The sequence below is a fragment of the Dermochelys coriacea genome, chromosome 9, assembly GCF_009764565.3.
Source record: "Dermochelys coriacea isolate rDerCor1 chromosome 9, rDerCor1.pri.v4, whole genome shotgun sequence".
NCBI classification, from domain to species: Eukaryota; Metazoa; Chordata; order Testudines; family Dermochelyidae; genus Dermochelys; species Dermochelys coriacea.
This window is the reverse complement of record NC_050076.1, coordinates 33,294,253-33,308,792: the sequence shown is the minus strand read 5'-3', so window position 1 is coordinate 33,308,792 and position 14,540 is coordinate 33,294,253. Positions and strand designations below refer to the sequence as shown.

Here is a 14,540-nt window from a genome sequence, read left to right as displayed (position 1 = left end):
GGGCAGTCAGGGGACAGGGGGCGGAGGTTCTGGTGGGGGGGCTAGTTAGGGGACAGGAAATAGGGTGGGTTGGATAGGATGGGAGTCTGAGGGGGCCTGTCAGGGGTCGGGGGTGTGGCTAGGGGTCAGAGCAGTCAGGGGACAGGGAGGGTTGGATAGCGGGTGGGGTCCCAAGGGGGGCAGTTAGGGGTGGGAGGTCCCGGGAGGAGGGGCAGTCAGAGGACAAGGAGCAGTGGGGGGGGTTGGATGGGGTGGAGGTTATGGGGACGCAGTCAGAGGACAGGGAGCGGCTGCATAGGTGTCAGAGTCTCAGGGGGCCTGTCAGGGGGTGGGCGTGTGGATAGGGGTCAGGGCAGTCAGGGGACAGGGAGCAAGGGGGGGGCTGGATGGCGGTAGTGAGTCCTGGGAGGGGACGGTCAGGGGCCAAGGAGCAGGAGGGGTTGGATGAGTCTGGAGTTCTGAGAGGGATAGTCAGGAGATGGGAAGTGGGAGGGGGCGGAGACCACGCTGTTTGGGGAGGCACAGCCTTCCCTACCTGACCCTCATAGAGTTTCGCAATCCCGATGTGGCCCTTGGGCCAAAAAAGTTTGCCCCTCCCCCCCAATCTAAGCTCTCCCCAGATTCAGTTTTGCTGTCAAAGTTCCTAGAGTATCCAGTGATTTCACTTCCACAGGATGATGTTTCAGTTTTGATTAAGAGGTGAAAAAAGACAAATGACAGAGATGTTTATTCCGTAAAATACCATAGTGACTGGAAGCTAACTCTTTAGTCTCCGCTGCCGAGCTCTCAAAGATTTTTGGCCATTTGAGATAAATTTTACTGGGTGAAATTCTATAGGCTGTGTTATGCAGGTCAAGATGGTCATAATGGTCTCTTCTGGTCTTAAAAACTATAATTTTTTGTTATAATCAGTTTTATAAGCCAAGTCATAACTTTCTGAAATAGAAATGTATTGTGAAAATGCTGGTAGGTCTTTATTTACAGCTACACAAACAGCACTGGCCACTATAATGCATTAATTTTCTCCCCTGAAATAATATTATGGAACTGACATCTTACATGCTTTGAACTCAATGTGAATCCAATACATGGAATCAGGCAGTGTTGTTTGTGTTTATTACTGAGGATTTCTATTCAAATTATTAGCTGAAAAAGAATCATAGTGAAGAAATGCACACATTTTCTAAAAGGAAACCTATAAGAGGAGCCATGTACTCATTTGGGGGCTATCCAAAGCCCTCTAAATCAATGAGAGTAATGGCTTTGGATCAGGTCACTAGACAGAAGAATTATCAAAGAATGATGGCTTTTGTTTCAGTTGTTTAACAATACGTCTTTGGCATTAATTACATTCTACATTAAAATACTTGTATTTTATTTACTAATGTATAACATTGTTTTTTACTTACAGCAGATTTCAGTTTTTTGTTGTTGTTCTTAAATGCAGCCTAATCAAACACTCTGAACACTTGATAGAACTTGATCTAGATGGCAACACTATAGGAGAACTTTGTGCAACTGACATCGTGGAAGCTCTTACGGAGAGGAAAAAAGGTGGAGTGTCTCCAACTTCAGTCCATAAGCTTTAAAGATTACTTGTTATTTAGGTGTTCATCATGGTGTTTATACAAAGGATATGAGGAATGTTATATGTTAGTTAAACTTCTATGCAAATTCAGTACTATTTAAAATACAATACAACCTTGAGTATCTTAGAGAATTCTCAGGTTTCAGAGTAGCAGCCATGTTAGTCTGTATTCGCAAAAAGAAAAGGAGTACTTGTGGCACCTTAGAGACTCTAAGTCTCTAAGGTGCCACAAGTACTCCTTTTCTTTTTAGAGAATTCTCAGTGTAACAGATGTCAGGGGAAAAGTCCGTGTTATAGAAAACTGAACTTTGTGTACTTATATTTGCGTGAATGCAAGGTACAAGTCAGAAAAAGGATCCAAATCCTGAAAATGGCTATGTATGCTGTATCTGCTATACATGGGGAAAAGCAGATGGGAAAAAACAGCCACCAGGGTTGGGGAGAGAGCTGGAAAGTGTGTGAAGGTTCACGATTGGTGAGGGAATGGGAATAAGGAGGTGCAACAGCAAGGAACTGTTAGGAGTTATGCAGCACTGGGGAGGATTAGAAAGGAGGCAGATACAGCAGCTGAAAATGGTTGCTAGCATTTCTATAAAAGATAATTAATACATCAGTACATATGATATGGTTATTACAGGATTACTAAAGGATAAATTTGAACAAGTCTATATATATGTGATATGGTTATTACAGGATTACTAAGGTCATATATATGACTTGTTATAATTTATCCTTTAGTAATCCTGTAATACCCATATCATATGTACTGATGTATTAGTTATCTTTTATAGAAATGCCAGCAGCCATTCCTTAACCAATCGTGAACTTTCACACACACTCCAGCTCTCTCCCCAACCCTGGTGGCTGTTTTTCCCCATCTGCTCCTTCCCATTTGCTGGTTCTCCCACATCCCATGGAACTGTGATTTAGTATTTGGCAAAATAAAAAAAAAAAAAGTGTTATTCTGTCTATAGTTCAAATATTTTTGCTGTCAAGAATTACTGCTGTGTGGCAGTCATTTGTCAATCAGAAGAGACCTGAAAACTTCAAGACCTTTTTAAATCAGACACATGTGATGTTCTGTGTGAGAGGAAAATATTTGGAGGGAGAAATGCTGTTCTGCTGGCAGGTCAATAGAAAACAGTGAAGAAAAATAGAAATTACAGTGGAATTTGATTTTGGGGAACACTTCATTATTACATCAGTGAATATTTCTGTGAGTTAGAGTGGGTTGAAAAAAAGGATATTTAGTTTTTGATAGTCGAAAATAGGAAACTATGTTCTTCATTCTCTCAACAGACAAGATGCCAGGCTTAAATATTAAGGTTACACCACAGATTTTCTCAAATACTTTCAAGTCAATTTTCAAGAACAGCAAGAAGCTCAAATCAACTAAAAAGAGAATGAAAAAGGTATGTATTTGCTGCTTTTCCAGCCTTTACATTAATAGAAAAGCTTCATCATGATTCTTGTTCTTAATGAAAAAAAAATCACATAAATAGATTCAGATCTGGAGGTTTTACTTTACTTAAGGCTTGTGTACACTTAAAAGGATGCAGTGGCCTCCTGTCAGCATGGATAGCATCTTCACTGAACCGCTACAGTGGTACAGCTGTATCAGTACAGTTGAGCCGCTGCATCCTTTTAAGTGAAGAAAAGCCCTAACTTCTGCCCACAGCCCCATGTTCTATTCACAATTCTGCAAAAGCTGGATGTTTCTGCTAAAATGATCAGCAGAGAAATAATTGGGTGCTGATATTTAAATTATTATTATTAGGATTCAGAATCAACACCTCATTCAGAAACAAGTGCAGTGCACATCCTCAGAGCTATTGCTCTCCTTCATGATTTTGTCTCAGAATCCCACTGTAGTTGTTGTTTGCCTAGCAACATGACTCCTCCAGGGGCACTGTGCAGGCTGCACATTTGGAGCACAAGAGCTATTGTTAGTAAGTAATCCTTTATTAGAATGCCTGTCTGCTATTTCCTCCCACGCGGTGGAGATGGTTCCCTCCTACCCACCACCACATGCACTGCACAAATCTTCCTATCCTGGGTCTTAATTGACCCAGAGAGCTGTGTAAATTGTGGGCTAGACATTCAGCCCTAAACTAAGAGAGAGAAAATGTTACAGTAATCCAGCTGCCTACAAATCACCTAGAAGACACTTGGTATGCTGTTCTCTTGTTTGAATTCCTCTCTGTAATGGTACTTGCCTTGAGAAACTGGACTACATAGTGGGAGCACTATGGAAAAGGAACAATGCTGGAAGAACAGAGGAGTAAATCCACTCAACTATATAGTTGTAGCAGTTCTGTTTCTGACATGAAAAATGTAAAGCCAAAATTTAATGCCCAGATTACAAAGACATGTCATGCTCCAAATTCAGATTTTATTTTTAAAAAAATTTCACATATCATAATAGTAATAGAAATGGTTTGTTTGTTTTTTTAAATAAAATCAATTTTTGTTAGGATTTAAATATAATCCACTGTTTCTAATCCAAATACTGCAGCACTGTGCCAGTGCATGAGAACCAGAAAGACCCAAGATAATTTTTATTTGCACTGTATAAACAGAGTGAAATTCAAATAATCAACTGTATTAGGGCTTTTCTACGCTTGGACATTTTCTTAAATAGCTATCCTGAATAATTCTTCAAGAATAATTATTTCAATATAATGGCCCAGGTGGACACTCTTATTCCAGAATAAGAATGCCTTTTTCTAATTTAACTCTAGAAACAGTTTGGTTTAGAATAATTTAATTATTCTGGGATAGCTGTTCCAGTACATTTCCAATTCTTGAAAAGCTCTTGGCCCTGGTCCTGCATTCCACTGATGCAGGGACCCACTGAAATCAATGGAGATCTTCATAACTCAGGAATTTGTTCACATGGATCAAAATGCAAGACTAGTGTCTAAATGGTAGCAAGTAAAACTGACTTTTAAAATTATTTTAAATATAATAATTTAAAGTGCTATTAAAGAAACTTCATTTTTAAAAAATCATTTTGAACCGAACAGTGTCTTATTAAAGTTTGTTTTAAAACAATATGAGGAAAAAAGGCATTGTACTTTGAAAATAAAAATACAGAAACTGCTAACTGTTGTCCGTTTCTCATTAACATTTTTAGGGCCTACTTCAAACTCTTCAAGCACATAAGTAGTGCCACTGAAATCAACAAGACTACTTGTGTGCTGCTACTTGTGTGCATACGCAAAAACATTTTCAAGATTGAGACCTCAGTATAACTTATTTCAGATACACCAATAATGTATTCATTTAGAGTAAGATTGTGACATCCTGTTCCTTGGGGAACCCTCATATTCCTCATTTTTACATAATCATGATCTTACATATAAAGCATGCCTTGTAAGGTATCAGGGGAAAGGTTATGATCTGCTGAAAGTCATATCTCTATCCATATATGTATATCATTAATGCATATGAAGTTATGAGAGTTATGTTGTATGGTGGTCACTAAAACGCTGTAAATTGGGGAATCAGCCAGATATTAGCTCCGCAGAGGCAACAGCAAGGAAAGTAGCCAACACCAGGGCGGGGTGTCAATCAACCCATCAACAACCATTGTCCAGTAAGGGAGCTACAATGCAATGACTCACCTGCATGAGGCCATGCCAGGGGAATTGCTCAACCTTACCTGGAGACTCAGCAATGCAAGCAGAAATGCGTGGACTTGTGTTCTCCAAGCATATGGACTGAAAATATAAAACCGAACACAGGGGGCCCATGCTAAGCCTTTCTCCTTCACCTACCTACACTGCAAGCAACAAGGACACTCTAAAGACTCCAGCTGAGGGAACTGTCTCAGATTTCAAGGGCGAAATCTGTGTACTATGAACTGCAATGTCCAGTGGGGTGAGAAAAACTGCTTAATCTAGATGTTGCCCAGTCTAATAGGGTTGAAAGTTTAGACTGCATGCTTAGTTTCTAAAATAAAATAAAATATAACTCTGACCTTTTGCCTATCACTTAAAATCTATTTTTGTAGTCAGTAAATTTGTTTAACTGTTTATCTTTACCAGTGAGTTTGTATGAAGTATGTGGCAAAACTGATCACGTTTGCAAAGGCTAGTGTATATCCACTTTCCATTGATGAAGTGGTGAACCAATTAATAAATTTGCACTGCTCATCTTGAGCAGTTTTGCAGTACTCAAACTGTGGATTTGTCTCTCCAGAGATAACATGCTTGTTAACAGCAAAAATGTTTTAAAATAAATAAATAAATAAATATATAGAGGTGAGAAATAACATACCTCAACCCTATTATTCTTCTGCAAATTTGTGTACACAGAGTCATTCCCTTGCCTCTCTCTAAAAGTGCAAAGTTTCAAAAAGTTCAATGAACAGAAGATTGTTGGGGGCGGAATAGATCTGGACAAGAAGGAGAAGTCCGGAGATAAATGTGAGAAGGGAGGGACAGGCAGTAGAAACAAAAGTGAAACCGTTTGAGCAGCATATTCCAGAAGTCTTGAGGTCTTTCTGAGAGTAGCCTTCATTGATTTGAGATCTACCATACCGTTCTCTCACTAGAAGGGAAAACCTATAATAGCAGCAGGCCGTAAAACAGACCCAGTTTGGGAATAAGAACCATTCAAGAAATATATGTTTGCTGATGATGTTTTAAAGAAAGTCTCCACACCAGTGAACTGGTGGAAGTCCCTTAAGTACTTAGATTCAGAGACTGTTGAAGTGATAATCTGACTTTTAACAGCAGTGGCTTCTTCTGCCAGTGTAGAAAGAATATTTTAGTTAAATAAAACAATTTAAATGTCTGTCTGGTGATGTTCTCCTCCTAATACAGCATGGCAAGAAAATACTCCTAATATTAAAGATTAACCTGTTGAATTGGAGATAGTTCACCTCCCAGTGACTTCATAAATATCTGCTTCAATTACCTTGGTAAATGAAATAAGTAAACAATCATTCATTTTCTGATATAGCTGTAAAACTAATCTGAAAAATTTTCAAAATGAATCACTTTAAAAATGTATAGTGTGTACCTTCTAAAAATGAAACCTACATCTATCTCTGAGTTGTGAAGAATATGTATTAAAGTTGTAGCAACCAACAAGAATGCACTTTTATGTAGAAATCAATGACTAAATCGAGCCGTCTTGACTAGTGAGTAAACCATTATTTAAATCATAATTTAAATCAAATCCACCCTGCATGGTTCCCTGACTTTTTAAATACTGTTCTCAAACGTCTAAATTATTTTTCAATATGCTCCACCATATGAAAACAATTTAAAGAAAAAATTGTTGTTACTTATACAGACACTAAATATTTTTTCATTGGTTATACTTCTTTGAGGACAAAGATGCAGCTGTTTTAAAGCAGAATGATGATCACTAAAATAGAGCAAACTCAAGTGTAAGTTGTATCTTATGTTTTGTTTCTATAATTACTGCTGGCAAAAATGGGAGTTGTGTACATTCATCAGTCACACATACTTTATAAATGATTAGTCTGTACATTGCCTAGTAAAGAAATCAGTCAGAACATATTCCCAGGAGCTTCAGTGTACCCATGCAAGGAATATTACAAATATCAGAAACTATACTCCTTTCAACATGCCAAGAATTTACATAATCATCTTCCATTCAGACTAATAAATGAGATATATATTTATAAAAAACATATCATGTGGATCTTTAATGACTACGGTCAGGTCCTTTATTTTATGTTTCCGAAGAAAAGCAGCACCAGTACTTCCTAGCATCAGTGGTTCAATTCTAACTCAGAGAAGAATGCCACCTACTCAGTCAAAAACACCATCTCCTGCAACACCTTGGGTTTTCCTTGGAGGTCTCATTCAAATATTTACTAGCCCAATGTTGCTAGTTTATGGGATATTTAAGAATGAAAGACCAATGACTTTATGGCCGTGATCCTGCAGCTGATCATGCATGGGCAGACAGTCCATCCATGCACTCTATCCGGATTGGGACTGAAACAGACACTATCAACTTGGAAATGACATTAGTCCAAAAATAATGTAATAAAATCCAGTAATTGAAAGATGCTAGCAAAAAATATTTTTATTCTTTAAGTTTCTGTGCATTTGACAGCACTTGTGTATAGTCGATATCATTCTGTTTCCCAGTATAATCAGTTTCTCTTTTGCTGGAAAGACTCAAATATCAAAAGGGAACCAGAAGGACCCTTATAAAAAATGTTCTACAGATTTTTAATTAAAAAGGTTCTGGGTCTCAAAACTGGATTTTTTTAAAATTTTCTTTTAAATACACAAATGTATTTCTTATATATACTGGAGTTCCCACCCTCAACCCTGAATATAAGTTTAAACTGCTTCTTCTACATGGATCTAGCTGGCCTTATAAAGTTACAAGGCTGTTACAGTTTTCTTTTGTATCCCTTCATCTTTGTTTGGTTTCTTGTCCTTTCTATTCTGTTTGGCACTCTTTTTCGTTTCTTATCCCTGATTGGGTAATTCACATCACCTGATGTCTGAAACTCTGCACAGCAATAAGGAAAAGGCAGGAAAACCTAGCAGTCTGTTTAGAATTTACCCAGCAAGCCAAAAAGGTGGGAGAGGGTCACCTGACCCCACTGGCAAAATCTGCCCAGTAACTAAAGACTATATAAGGACACAACAGAGTATGCTTCGTGTTACCTATCCCAATGACAGACTATGCCTGCTCCACCTAACACCAGAGAAGACAGAAGATAGAAGGCACCTACGTGTTCCTGAAACCTCTGTTCCTGCTCTGGTGTTCCTGTCCCGTGGTTCCCAAGTTCCTGATTTGTGACTCCTGGTCGGGGGTTCCTGTTCCTGTATGGTCCGGTCCCGGGTCTGACATCGTTGAGTTCCTGAGCAAGACTGAGTAAAGTAGATTACTTTACTTTATGTTATTTGTAAACCACATTGTTTTGGTTTTGGGATCAGGCTTAAGGCCATGTGGGTGTTAAACCTCTGAATGTTTTTTTTAATAAATCCGACTTGTTTGTTTTAAACCTTTAACTGTGAGTAGTGGTTGTCCTTGAGGGACTGCCATAGTTGATAGATGCTAATTTAAGGGACGAACCTGTAAGGGAGGGGATCCTTAATAAAGATTTCTCCTAGAAATAGAAAAATTCCTGTAACATTTGGCGAGCGCAACAGGATCATTAACGGCTGTCCCTTAGAGAATTGTGAATTGTTATTCCCTCCTTCCCTATTTAATGTTTGTTATAGTCTACTCAGGAAATGTTTAAGTAGGGTCCAGAGACTTTGTGGGTGGGAGCACTGACAATTTGGTAGGTTGCTTTCTTAGTGGGATCCAAAAATTTCATAATAGCAGGCACTACCACTGGCACTACCACAGTGAGCGCTGCTTGAGCCTTTGGAAACTTTATGAAGCAGGCATCACACTGCTGTTAAGCGCTGCTAAGATCTGTACAGCAGGCACATTGGGGTGTGCGATGCTTAAGCTTTGATCAGCTCTGTGTAGCAGGCATAAGCACAGATTGCTGGAAACTGCTGAGTTCGTGAGAGTTCTGGGTAAGCAGAGGCTCGGACTTGGAAAAGTCCAGTGAGTGCTGCTGGAGAAGAAGAGGCCAGCACAGTTAGCTGGTAGATACTGCTTGAGCTTTGGTAGGTCTGGGAAAGGCAGGCTCCAACTAAAGAGAGTCCGGTGAGCACTGCTCACAGCCATAGAAGTTGTGTCTGTGTGTGGATCAGACAGTAAGGTTTGCAGGATGAGCACCAAAACCTTTGGCTCAGATGGCTGGAGCAAGGAGATAAATAATAATTCTCTCGAGTATTGTGTGAATTATTTCAGAAAATGTAAAAATCCTTGGGCATAGGCTGTGTTTAAGAGGACTAAGGCTTATGAGAAACTCTGTCCGAGGTGGGAAAGTTTTGTTACCACTAAGCCTGTCCCAAACAAGCTAAAGAAAGGGGCTTTGATTTATGGTTTGATGATGGTGTCAATAGAACTAGATGGGCACATAAAAGAAAAAAAATCACAGTCAGGTTAGAAGAGCAGGTAGGGCATCAGAAAACTGAAAAAGAGAACCTGACTGCTCAGAATAATGCCTTGTCAGCTCAGGCACTGAGTCAGTCAATGCAAATTAATCAGCTAGAGCAGCAGATACAAGAGTTAAGTTATGAGATTAATAAAAAAAGTAAGAAAACTTGTGTTAATTAAGAAATTAGAGGAATCTCAGGCTTCTACTAAAGAATTAGTAGAAAGAGTAGTAAAGATATTAAAGATATTAAAAGAAACTAGGAAGGTAGCCGAAATCATTCTCACTGTAACAATAAAATAAGGGAAGAGCTGAGAAAAGCAAAAGACACTATTGCAGCAATAAATGAGGATCCTTTAAGAGAACCATGGGTCTGGGGACTCAGAGTTAGAATAGGATGAAGAAGTTGATTATGTACAGGGCCAATGGGAGGCAAAGGCTATAGATTCCTGTCCTTTTATTCCTCAAGCACTGGAAGTAGTAGAGAGCCTGAAGGACATGAAGGGGCGGGGGGAAAGATATCCCCCCATGGCTTCTGTCACCACCACTGTGGTTAATTATGGGCCTAAAAGACCAGTGGAGACAAGATACGAAACAAAACCTTATGGTCCTGATCAAGCAAGAGCTGTTGGAAAGACATTAGGTCCACTCAACAAGGAAACAGCACTGGTATGGTTGTCCAAGTTAAGCAGCATGCTAGTCATCAGCAAAGAAGACACCACAGCTTTGAGAGAGTGTATGTGTAGTGAAGAGTATAGCATTTTGCCAGGAGAAGTCCATCTTGCAAGCACCAGAGAGATCAGAGAGGTCTCTGAAGCAGTCTACCAACTCTATTTTCCACATGAAAATCTCCTAGGGAAGTACTACTCAGACAAGCAAAGACCTGATGAAAGACCTGAGCGGTTTCTGAGTAGAAAACAACTTCTATATTGGTTATCAGGACTGTCACCAATAGTGAATGGAACACTCCCTGCGACACTGCAGACTTTAAGGAAGCATTCATTCAAGGGCTCCTTCCTACTTTAAAGATTGACCTTGGGTCTTTGGGTCCTAATGACACTAAAGGAGATTGAAGAAAAGCTAAGAGAAGCCTTTGAACTGCAGCAAGAAGCTTTTCCCAGTCATTGGCAGAAGAAGAAAATATCTGCAGTGAAGTTTGCAGACACTGAATCCAATGAACAGAAAGGGAAGAAGTCAAGTTCCAATAGCAAGGACTATGTACCAAAGTCAGATATGAAAGGTGCCTCAAATCACACAGAATCAAAAAATTATCAATGCAAACAAGACCTCTACTGAAATATTAAAAAAGGACCCAATAAATAGATTGCCCACTGATGAACTGTTCACCTTCATACTTAGCAAGTCTTCTGATGAAACATCAACAGCCACATCAGTCAAGCAAACGCAACTGCAAAATCATACCGACATACAAGGCCAAACTCTTCCTCCTTCCTCAGTGGTGGCACCAATTGACAATGACTCATGGGGAAGACCAGTGGTAGATGCCCCATTTAAGGGGGGGTTGGTAAATTCAAACAAACAATGTTTGTGGATATAGATGTCACGCTATTTCTTATCTGTAGAAAGACAACATCAGAATTAAAGAAGTTTCCTAACCAAGAAATAAAAATTTTAGAAGGATACAATGGGAAAGAAAGTGTTGTGCATTTCTTAGAGCCCATAATACAGAACACTGGAAGGTTTACTGCCAAAACTACCTTTGGTATCCAGTCTTTGGATGGACAAGGGATAATTTGAGTTGATATTTTAAAAGGACTGAATCTTATTATGGACTTGCCTAACAGAATTTTAATTCAAGACAAGATTGCATAGGGAGGATTCATTGTGCCTGCATCCCACAGAGTAGCTGCTGTGAAAGCTCCTGAGGAACTGAAGATTCCTAACTGGGAACAAGAAGTTGCAGAAGTAGCAATGAAATATTCTAATGCTTTTGCTACATATAAGCTGCAGTGTGGGAAGATAAATGCTGGGGTAACAGTGGCGGGTCTGCTCCAAAACCTCAACAACAGTACAGGTATTCAGGAGATGTAGAAAAGGGGATCAGAGAGACAATCAATGCCCTCATTGATCAAGAAGTATTAGTAGAAACCTCAAGCACTTGTAACTCTCCCATCTGGCCAGTACTAAAGGCAGATAAAAAGATGTGGAGACTCTCAGTGGATTACAGGGAATTAAACAAAGTAACACCCGGAATGATGCCGGTGGTGGCAAAGTTTCAAGAAGTGATGGCAGCTGTTGCGGCAGGAGCTAAATGTTCACTGTGTTAGCTCTATCAAATGCATTTTTTTCAACACTGCCCCAACACCACCCCATACCTAGCTCTTGGTATAAATTTGCCTTCACTTCTGATAATCGACAGTTGACATTCAGTAGAGTCCTTCAGGGATACCATAATGCCTCATCAATCTGCCATAAATTTATCACCAGAATGTGAGATGAAATAAATGGCAAGAGTAATGTGATCAATTATGTAAATGATGTGCTAATCGCAACCACAACCAAAGAAGAAAACCTTAAGATCTTGGACTCTGTATTAAGTAGAATTCAAGAAACTGGATTCATCATCAATCTGGTAAAAGCACAGATGTTACAACAGAAGGTCACATATCTTGGAATAGAACTGGGTAAATCTGGGTGAAGACCAAATGCGCAGAGAATAGAGCTGATCGGTAAGCTACCAGCTCCCCAAGATGTATCAGCATTGCGATCCTTCCTAGGTCAAACAGGTTTTTCCAGAGATTTCATCAAGTACTATTTGGAAGTTGCCAAGCCTCTTTATACCTTGTTGAAAAAGAAACAAGAGTGGATCTGGGACAAAGAACAAGAAGCAGCATTTTGCCAATTATAACTTGTAAAAGGTTCTTGTAAAAGCTCCTACTCTGACCTATCCTCAGCCAAATCAACCTTTCTACTTACAATTGGCTACCACTGAGAAAGTTTAGTGTTATTGCAAGATGCGGGAATAGAAGCAAGTAGCTTTTGGATCTAAAGTGCTGAGTGAGATAGAAAAAAGATTTTCACCATGTGAAAAAGAGGACATACATTGACCTGGACACTCCAGCATTGGGAGTATATCATAGGAATGTCTCCAGTCATACTAAGAACTACGCATATGCCAATTAAGTATTTACTATTGGGCAAGATTAAGAAGGCAGAGTTTCCAATCCACGTCTGGCTGGATGGACCCTACACCTCCTCAACTGAAATGTAGAAATGGAGAAAGTACAGAATTTGTCAGTAGTACCATATGCACTACTTGTATAAGGAGAGGACCAAAAATGCCCTATTCCCTATGAAGACTCAAAGCAGTTGGAATCCCCCTTTCAACTAGGAATTTCTTTCGAACAAGCACAACAGTTGGGAATAGGCATACAGTTTGTGGATGGAAGCTGCTATTACTATCAAGGCAAACCATGTACAGGATATGATTCCCTACAAATAAGTACCAACAAAATACTTCATGGAATGGTAATTCCACATTTGACTCAGGCGGCAGAAGTTGTGGCCATTGCAGCTACCCTCAAAGCAGCAAGCCCAGAAACGGATTTATTAATCTGCTCAGATTTAGATTGCACTGTGCGTGTTCTGAGAAACCAGATGTCAGTATGGGTCAAATGAAATATGGCGTCCGCAGATGGGAAAGTAATAGCTCATGCCCAGTACTTACTCCATGCTTGGAAAATAATCTTGAGAAGGAAAGATCTATATGCTGAAAGTAAAAGCGCACAGGAAAACCAGGGTGAAATATCTTAATTCAATAATGAGGTGGATTCCCTAGCCAAACAAGCAGGTCTATTGGGTCCAGAAAAACTGTGGACCATGTTCACCAATATTGTCAGAAAAGTGCAACCAGGTGACCCAACATCTTGATTAGATTTAACATCTCTACAGATTCAAAATAAAGAACAGAAGGAACTGATTGAGAAAGGAAAATACAAGAACTACAAAGTATTCAAGGACAAGAATAACTTGGTTATGGCTCATAAGAAAGACACAAACAAGCAAATCCAAGTACTTGTAATTCTGTCCTCTTTGAGAAAGGAGCTAATAACTTTAGCACATAACTAAGGGCATTTTGAAATAGAGATAAAGGTCAACAGAATTTTAACTGTCAGATGGTAGCCTGGACTCGTTAAAGATATAGAAATGTATGTATATAATTGTCTTTCATGTGCAGAAAACAATCCAGACAAAAAGATAATTAAAGGTCCTCTTATACACCAGCCATATGGGCCCATAGTCAAGGATACAGATCAATTTCATAGGTCCACTGCCCCAAACTGGATCTGGCATAAATACTGCCTGGCTCTGGTAGACTCATTTTCTAAGTGGATAGAGGCGTATCTGACCTAAAACAATATGGCCAGTATGATGGCTAGGTTTACCAGACACAATAGATTCAGACCAAGGACCTCATTTTGTAGGTGACATAATGAAATGCATGTCCTAAGCATTTGGAAAAAAACAGAAATTCCATGTTGCCGGTCACCCACAAAGCTCTGGGTTAGTGGAACGTACTAATTGGACTTTAAAGACTGCTTTGAGAAAAATAGTGACAGAGTCAGGAAAGGACTGGGATAGAAAACTCCCAATAATACTTATGGCTATGAGATCTACAATTGCTTCACATAGGTATACCCCCCATGAAGTAATACATGGCAGAATAATGAGGACACCTGAGCAATGGTGGCTAGGCGGGATACTGCTTGATGACTACCAACTATGTATTCTCATGAATCAGTTTATGAACAAGCTGCTAAGCACTATATTCAGAAGCAGGTTGCTATTAGGTTAAGACACAATATAAAGCAAATAGACAAAAGATTGGACAATATATTAAATCCTAAGGAATGGGATGTAGGTGACAGGGTTTTATATAGATTCTATTTGGAGAAGAACCATGCCTTAAGTCCCAAATGTCTATGTCGAGTA

General features: G+C 39.4%; 1 protein-coding gene and 1 long non-coding RNA gene across 3 annotated transcripts in view; one reads left to right on the top strand and one right to left on the bottom strand.

The window, feature by feature from the left end:
- Positions 1-4,990, top strand: part of LOC122455925 — a 31,099-nt gene extending 26,109 nt beyond the window's left edge. Inside the window, exons 10-12 of the mRNA XM_043492914.1 lie at positions 1,448-1,554; positions 2,888-3,000; positions 4,725-4,990. The gene's annotated coding sequence lies outside the window, so the exon portion shown is untranslated. The remainder of the gene's footprint in view (positions 1-1,447; positions 1,555-2,887; positions 3,001-4,724) is intronic.
- The window catches only part of LOC119861031, a 72,241-nt gene that overhangs the window by 48,366 nt on the left and 9,335 nt on the right, over positions 1-14,540 (bottom strand). For both annotated transcript variants that reach the window (XR_006274450.1, XR_006274449.1), the window contains exon 2: positions 8,322-8,460. This is a non-coding gene — a long non-coding RNA (uncharacterized LOC119861031). The remainder of the gene's footprint in view (positions 1-8,321; positions 8,461-14,540) is intronic.